General features: G+C 33.8%; 1 protein-coding gene across 2 annotated transcripts in view; it reads left to right on the top strand.

The window, feature by feature from the left end:
- The first annotated feature begins 6,057 nt into the window (after positions 1-6,057).
- Positions 6,058-8,916, top strand: part of LOC128999381 (tubulin-specific chaperone E) — a 51,364-nt gene continuing 48,505 nt past the window's right edge. Inside the window, exons 1-2 of one of the 2 annotated variants that reach the window (XM_054425858.1) lie at positions 6,058-6,285; positions 6,644-6,754. The gene's annotated coding sequence lies outside the window, so the exon portion shown is untranslated. The remainder of the gene's footprint in view (positions 6,286-6,643; positions 6,755-8,916) is intronic. The other variant, XM_054425857.1, reaches the window with a different exon arrangement.

The raw sequence follows: 8,916 nt of genomic DNA, 5'->3' as shown, positions 1-8,916 counted from the left end.
TGTGTTGAGGCCCAGTCTCAATGATGGTAACTCTAAATTATTCCTTAGTCTGGTGTAATGATTGTGAGTTAATGAGCGAGATGAGAATTGTTCAATATTTGTTTTTACAAACATCACATTCTGCAAGATGTACACACTTGGTAAAGTGAGAATTTTGTATTCAGGGAAAAAGGACTTACAACTAACTCTACTTTTTATACCAGCTAGGATACGGATTATTGTTTTTTCAGTTTTTTAAAAACGTTAACTGCCCCGCTACTACTGCCCCACAAAATTACCTCATAAACTAAGTGACAATGAAAGAATGCATAATAAACAAAACATTAATTAACGTACTTAAACTAACATGATTTTTCAACCTCCTGAGCAGAAACGAAGAGTTAACTTACTTAACCTTGTAACAACCATTTCAGTATGACTACGCCAAGATAACTTACAGTCTAATATGATTCCTAGCAGTTTAGCATTTGATACTTCAGATACAAGATTTGTCTGTAGAAAAAATTATAGAAATAGTTTTAACATTGTTTACTGAAAATTTATTTGCCTAAACCAACTATCGGCTGCTATTTTCATCTCCTCAGTTTTAATTTTTACCTCTTGCAAAGATTTGCTTGAGACTATTAAGGAAGTGTCATCTGCATACAGTACTGATTTTGAAGGGAGATTAGATGGAAGATCAATTATTGCAATTTAAAACAAAAAAGGGCCAAGTACAGAACCCTGGGGTACTCCTGCTGTGACTCCACTGAGAGGTTTTATTGTTGGCTGTTACCATCTGATATCTATTTCCTAAATATGATTTAAATAGATCTTAAGTTTTACCTTTTACACCATAGTAACTTCACTTGTCAATCAACAGCCTGTGAGAAACAATAAAATGCTTTACTTAAATCTACTAAAGTTAACTCTAAAAAGGCGTGTGATTTGAAAGCATTCAGAATGTCATCAACAACTGACTTACAAGCATCGATAGTTGATAAACCGGCTCTGAAGCCAAACTGGGAGTTGCTTAGAAAATTATGATTACTAAAAAAGGCACTTATTTGGTTATAAATACAACTTTCAATAACCTTAGCAAATACCGGAACAAGCGCAATCGGTCTTTAATTTGATTGACATGAAGTGTCGCCTTTCTTGTGAATGGGCACAACTTTTGTAAGCTTAAGATTATTTGGAAAATAATCTATATCTATATAAGTCTATATATTGTGGAAATACATGCTCCCACATGAAGTTAAGATTTTCAGTATAACATTGCTTTGGATGATTATTAAGAAAATCAAAATAACTAGGCCTATTTGAGTTGCAGAGTTTATTGTTGTTTGAACCATCAAAATTTGCTACATTGACAAAAAAGTCATTGAAGTTGTCAACATCTATAATAGGGTTGGATTTATTTTTATTAAAACTACCAGATTCAGACTTTATAATATTCAAGGCCACCTTACTTTTGTTATCACAGATTGTTATGATAGATTAAAGTCCCCACCAATAACAAGGGATTTATTTAAACCTGGAGTCAACCCAAACCAAAAATTCTTGAGTCTCTCCAAAAAATCATAAACACAGTAGTCTGGCGTTCTGTACAGAGAAATAAAAAGATAAACGTCACTCACAAGAACTGCAGCTGCTTCGAAACCGCTAACCTCCGTCCATCGATGAATGTCGATGATCCTGAAGTCCAGGCCCTGGGCTATGTATATTGCAGTTCCTCCATATTAGCCACCAGGTCGGCAGTAGGCTGAAACAACAGCCGGCAGTTAATCAGCTGTGATGCAATCGAAATCCGCGCAAGGGTTGTACAATTTTCAAGATAGGCCTATCTGTATATCCACGAAATAATTCTTGTATCGCTCAAGTAAAAGTGTTCTGGGATAAACTTTTAAGTGTTAACTAGAGAGGAAAAATATTTAATTCAGTACAAACCTTTTAGTGTATTGCACCACTGTTTATATGGAGAGACGGTTATATTTCATAAGTCGCATGACTAGCTCTTATTTAAAAGAGGTTAATCCGACTCCTACAGCATACAAATTTAACTTAGTCCTAGAACAATAATTGGTAAGTCGGTAACTTTTAAAATTTTCTATCAAACAACACCAATTTGAAAAAGGTCGAATTAAAAAATATGAAGAACTTGTTTAGAGTTCAAAGGACAAACCGTACTAAATTTCTAATCAAAGTGGTTCGCGCTGTTTTTGTGAAAATCTTTTTTTCATTATTTTATGGGATTTTGTGGCAAATTCAACACAAAAAATGAAAATTTTGAAAAATCTAGAAGTTTCTGGAGATACCATGGATTAGTACCTATTACCAAATTTCATCAAAATCGGGCCACAGGTGGCGTAGTTCTGTATAGATTCAAGATTCTAATAAATTGTCATAAACACAAAACAGTGCATGGACAAGCGTCAATATTATAATACAGCACATCAATTCTGTCTAGAAAAGTAAATGTGGTAAAAGCGTACAAGGTAGTAATAAACATCTGTACACAATGTAAAAATGACTAGAAAAACATTACTTTAAGATCTATGTAACAAAATAAATATGGTAAAAGCATACACGGTAGTAACAAGCATCTGTAAAAAATGTAAAAAATACTAGAAAAATATTACTACTGTATAAAAATCTATGTTCCAACACTAAAAACTAACAGTAACGTTCCCAGCATATATTGAAAAAATCATCAACTTTATAAAGACATTCATCAATGAGTACCTACATTTTTTATTTTGTCTTTTTATTTTATATACATCCACACATACAGACAGACTGAACACACACACAGAAATAACTTCGAAAACCACTTTTTTTGTGCTCGGGGCACGAGTTTATCAACCAAAAATTAAAACTCGAAAATGTTGACAAAATCAATACTTTCTCTATATGTGTACCTAGTATGTGTAGAGGAAGAAATTAAACATTACAAATAGCCTACTTATTGTTTAAACACATCAATAACCAACATGAAATAGGCTGCAGTAACTTATACATGATCGATTATCTAATAAATAAATAAATAAGGTATTTTACTAATAAAAAATAATTTAAGCCTACGTTAAAACTAGGAAAGATATAAAGAGGTTATCATGACCACTCAATTCATTTTATAAATGTATAGCCTACGTGTTTTAGGAGCAATAAAACTGTGTTTTTAGTTCCTCCATCATTCCTTAATATAGCTGTTATATAGACCTATTGAGAAAATATCATCGCCATTACAACTGAAGCTATGTGTTTTAAAAGTGCAAAAGTTAAGTTAACCTAAGTTTGATTAGGTTATGTTTGAAGGTAAATCATTTTGTCAGTCAATTATTTAATTTTCTCTCTATCCAAAATGTATTACCAATGTCAATTAACATTATAAAAAGGACAATAATGATTAAATTTAATTAGGTACATTATTTTCAGCTGAAATAATCGATAAAAATACCGTTACAAAAGTTTTTCATAACTATTATAACAATCGAATCGAGTTGAATGTAAAATAAATGCATGAATACATTACTTTTGGCAACAATCTGATTCAGAAAATACCACATTTTGTGGGAAAAACGTCCCTTAGTCGCTAACTTGACCGGAAATTATGTGAAAACATAATGTTATTTTTGAAGGAATCTACTTTTAGTCGCTAGCTTGACCGGAAATGATGTCAAAACATATGTTACTTTCGGCGCAGTCTACTTGATTAATTACCGCCTTTTCTTATAACAAATTCTCTGATTGGCGCAAATGAACCAATCAGGAAACGGCGTCATACTAGTTTAGAAGGATGCTTGAAACGTGAAAATGGCGGACATTCTAGAAACTTTAGCATAGCAACACTTTAAGATCTTTGTATTTATCTGAATTAAGATCTAAATTCGTCCCTAACAGGAAACCAGTTGTTAAGTGACTGCATTAGCCTTCAAACTAAATATATTTTCACAGTCAGATGATAGTTTTTTTAGCTCAAACCAAACAAATAAAGTAGAATGACGTCGTACCTTTTAGCTCCTGTCTAGGGGGATATAAAACTGCTTATTTCGGTTAATCTCACAATAAATACTCCACAATAATAAGCACATGACACTTTAAAATGTATTAGCCTATGATATCAATCATAGGTAAGACTGAAAACACTTTTAAAACAAAGATTTATCACTTTACACACACACGACACATAGGAGTGTTAAGCTCAGCTTACATCGTTCTGAACAGATAACAAAACACTTTTCACTTCAAATTAATGTAATAAAGTTGGCACAAGACATTCCGAAACATTCTACACTCAATATTTAACAAATTAATTGAACAGCAAGACACTAAATATCTAATAAAAACGCGAAAACCTCGAGCGCGAAACGATCTACGCAAAGAACCGCCGGGAAGTGCACACAAAACTGAGAAAATGGAAAATTGTCATAGACATCGGAGACAAAGTTAACAGGGGTAAGCAACCGATGTTAACACATTCAGCACTATATTAAAACTTAATAAATACGGCAAAACATTTAGCGATAAAAATTAGAAACAGAGGTGTTATCGCTGGACTGCGTTATCGAAAATCTGCGAGGTAAAAAGATAGAATAAAATACTACCTGCGGTTGTTCGATAAAAACTCTCCTTATCTTTTAACCTCTTTTATATGCTATAGAGGAATTTGAATGTTTATTCTGTGATCTGTAAAAAGATTAAGCGTTGTCTGTGAACAATAAACTTCCGTGGTTAGACAATATGCTTAGGGCTATTAAGATTTATTTTAAATTGATGTTAGTTGAAATTATTACCTACAGTTTTTGAATGTAAAGTAGCATAGATACAAATATTATAATTCAATTTTCTGGTTGATGAAATCAATAGAACGTTTAAAAATCAATCAGAATAAAAACACTCAAGGCTCACAATGTTCATCCTTAATAATTTTAAGTGATGTGATTTAAACTTTTCAGTCCAATAATGAAATTTTAACTTTTAGAGTCAATGGTCCGATACACATTCTGATAATTATTGTTGCATATTTTCACCCTTTACACTTACAGTATATTTTTACGTATAATGAACCTCGGTAAAGCCAAAACAACAATTTAAATACTTTAAATATATTACGTCATTTAAACACCAGGATGATCGGATCATGGGAACGGGGTAAAAATTGGGGTTTCTCTTTTCTTACCATCAAAACACAAAATTTCTTAACTTTCCTCTAGACCATTTTAAAAAGCCTAAAAGATTAGTGTATAATTGTTCTTGATTAAATTTATATTTTGATAGAACTTTCAAATTTATTTATTTTATACTGTGCCAAGCAATTAATATTTGAATAAAACACACTTTATTAACCTCCCTATAACAGCAAACCTAGGTTCTCGTTAAACCTAATGTTATTTTTAAATACCTATTTAAATAGATTTAATTGAAAATCAATTCAGAAAAATGGAAATTCGCTTAGTCAGCAGGCTTGCTGAGGCGGGGGTATTTTTTTTCTATGCTGGTTTTATTATTTGCCTGGTAAACGTTGGGTTTAGTTAGAAGAAGGGTTATAAAATAAGGTTCTGTAGTTGGTCTACCGCTTTAATTTAATAAAATAACATGGTGAGATTATGTCGTCTTAACAAACTGTGTTTGCAATGAGAAGCATTTTTATCTACATGTTTTTTGAAAGTACAAACTGTACTTCTAAAATACTAGTTTATTCATTCATATTACAGTATGAGTATGGCAAGCTTTTCCCCGAGTTGTTGAAACAAGAGATTATAAATCTCCCGCTCTCTTGTCAACACTACAAGCAGGAGCGTCTGGTTGTAGAAGAGCCGCGCATGCGCACTGCGCACTATCAGGGGCGTCTATTTTGTAGAAGTGCCGAGTTTGCTCACGGCCGCCTGGTTTGCTCCGGTCCGGTTAAACGGAACGAATGTGAAGGTGAAACGTCACACTAGTTGTAGTGTAGCGAGTGAGTAGGAGTAGCTACTTGGGAACGAAACCGTTGGGCGGGCAGTGGAATGGAATGAGTTGAGATTATTATATAGCTTCACAGAAGGACATAATTTACAGAACTGTCATTCTTTTGGCCGTGTTGGGGTTATGTCTTGCTTGTTAAAAATATGTTTTGTTATTGTTAATTGTTGCTAGTTGCTACAGTTTCATCGTCTTGTCCTTGTCGTTACTCTAGCTATTTCGTGATAGTTCTATAGCAACTAATTATTTCTTAAATTTATAAATCAAATACGTTTTTAAAGCTGTTTTAGTGTTCTGACAACATTAGATCCAATTGTACAAACTACCCTGTGAGTGTACCTGGTAAGTTTTTATTGGAAACTATTTATTGTCGTAAGTTAGGCTAAAAACTAACAGTTCATGACAATCTATCGTCAAAAGAAAAAAAATGGTCTTTTTGATAATCTATTAATCTACCAATGTGAAAGTTGATTCAACATAAACAACTAGGCTATAGAAAATATAGTCGCAGTTTTATGGTATGGTATTATTATGTCATAAGTTAGTTATTGTAGGCCTAAGGCTAAATTATTATGTAATTCCCTTAGGCTCCTACAGCTCAACAGAATATCTCAATTTAGGAGATGTTTCAGTGATAAAACACCATCGTTAGCTTCAGGTACTTGAGGCTTGTTCTAACAAAAGTTGAACGACTGTACAGGTACCATTTACCATTTACCACGTAGTCCTCGCCACAATCTTCAGATCGGGGAGTCGTCCGATTTCTTCCCTCTTGGAAGGGTCTTGAAGAAGTTGCTCATTTGAGGTGTTGGTATGTGTGCTGTTCTATGTAGTTTTTGGTTTTGTAATATGGCCTGTTTATTAAGTAGGTATTCTTTGAGTTTTTTTGCGAAGCTGTTGATTGTGGTTGTTGATTTGGTCCCTCAGTACCTACCGGTAGCAATAAGGGACAGCGTGGCTACCTGTGCTGTCGGACAATTTTCAGTTTGTTAAGCTCTACGGTATGTTTTATTTTACTAAACAGTTATTTCCAAATTTGAATTGTGTGAATTACCTAAGTTACCTTTATCTTGAAGAAGAATGGACAAAAATTAGGGGTTTAAATTTTATCCTAACCTATTAACAATTCAGTAAGAACAAACATGAAGAAGAACCTGTTATCAAGAATCTTGCTTTTACTTCGTCTTTGTGTATTGGATTCCTTGAATTCTTGTGAAACTAGAGAGACATTTAGTTATTTTCATAGTATGAACTGTGTGATGATGGCATTTAATTTTAATTAACAGTCGATACATTATGACGCTAGTTTAGAAAGGATTTTGTATGGAAAACACAAGAGAATTTGGAAATTAATTCATAAAACTAAATACATAAATGTTAATTACCATACACAAATGCAATACTAATCCACATATAAATCCCAAAGTACCCATGAACTTTTGAGAAAACTAAAAGTCACACCCCCATAAACCATATACTTAAAATGTTCGTCATGACGAGAAACCTTGCGCAAAACTATTCATTTTTTCATAAATTGCCCTTCAAGATCGTAATTCCTTTCTAAAGGGAACTTTCTATAGGCCTACCTAGCGTTAAAAATACCTCAGCTGTCCTTTTTTGTTTGTTATTCTTTCAATTTATTACCTTCAGGTGTGATTATTTGTTTGTATTAATTAATGTATTCTGTTTTGTTTATTTCAGCTTAACTTAACCAATCAATAGTTTTATTAATAATTATGAAAGTCAAACGGGGTGAAGCCCATGGGTAATAGCTAGGTAGTGACTTTAATACTCCTTTGTGGGTATGTTGAATCAAATCCCGGACCATGGCAAGACCCTGATTCTGATTGTTCAATAGTTAGAGGGGCAAGACCTGACATTCCAAGCACGTCCACTCAGTGGCGGTTCCAGGGAGGGAGCCATAGGGGCCATGGCTCCCCCCGAGAATCAGGTTTTTTAATTTTTGTTCGAAGCTTTAATTTGAAAAATTGCTACGCGCATCCCCGTTTCCCCCCATCCTATGCCTTCGTCATGTCAGTGCGTCAGTCATACAGTACGGTACCTCCTACTACCCACTAGTAGCTCAGTAGTCAGTTGAGTATTTGTTTTGTTACGGTTTTTTTGTTAGTAGGCCTAACACAGTTTTACAAGATTGAACCTACTTGCCTCTCACCACTTAAGCACAAGCACATGAAAAAATTATACTGGTAAGTAATGGATGCGTCTAAGGCTTAAGCTTTGCTTAGCTGTTTTCTAAGTTAGGTTAGCCTAGACTCAAGATTGAGCAACCGCCATTACAGTACTACTAGTGCGACGTTGCCGATGTCTACCTGACTAATACACTGACGTTTCTACAGAGTACCCTATTCACTCACGTAGACATGTGCGTTCAAGTGTATACATACATCAACAACGTCCATGCTTAATCTAATACTCCCCTTGATACTGGCGCGCTGTGTGGTGGAAGAACCGGCTGTGCCCACCATTCGAAATGGTGGGATATTGAGGCCGGCGGGTCGTATGAACCTCTCTCTTTTACACAAACATACATTCTTTTATCCTGCTCTGCTATATACTTATTTTTTAACATAAAGATTTCAAATTTATATGTTTTTTTAAACAGTGCTTATTACGGTGTAGTTAGTCTGAACCTTAACATATTTTTTTATAGTTTATTGAGGCAAATTAAGATTGATGGTCGTTTTTTAACACCACTAAAAACGTCAAAAATGTAGTAAGCGAGGAACTTTTTTATTTTCTGAAACAATCATTGTTTAAGGAATACAATGCGCGTCGACATTATGAAACAAAACATTTAAAAATAGATAGGTGAAATTACAGGGCCGGTAAGAACAGAATAAGTTTTATCAATGAAAAAAAGGAAGATTTACACTTAAACTCTCCTTTTCAGATTACAAGAGATTAAACTTTTTCTTCATCAGAGTGCTTGCATTGTCAACTTTGTAAATAGGC

This window comes from Macrosteles quadrilineatus, unplaced genomic scaffold (genome assembly GCF_028750875.1).
Source record: "Macrosteles quadrilineatus isolate MER2022 unplaced genomic scaffold, UCM_ALF_1.0 Scaffold_8__2_contigs__length_117827958, whole genome shotgun sequence".
NCBI classification, from domain to species: domain Eukaryota; kingdom Metazoa; phylum Arthropoda; class Insecta; order Hemiptera; family Cicadellidae; genus Macrosteles; species Macrosteles quadrilineatus.
This window is presented reverse-complemented; position numbering and strand designations above follow the sequence as displayed.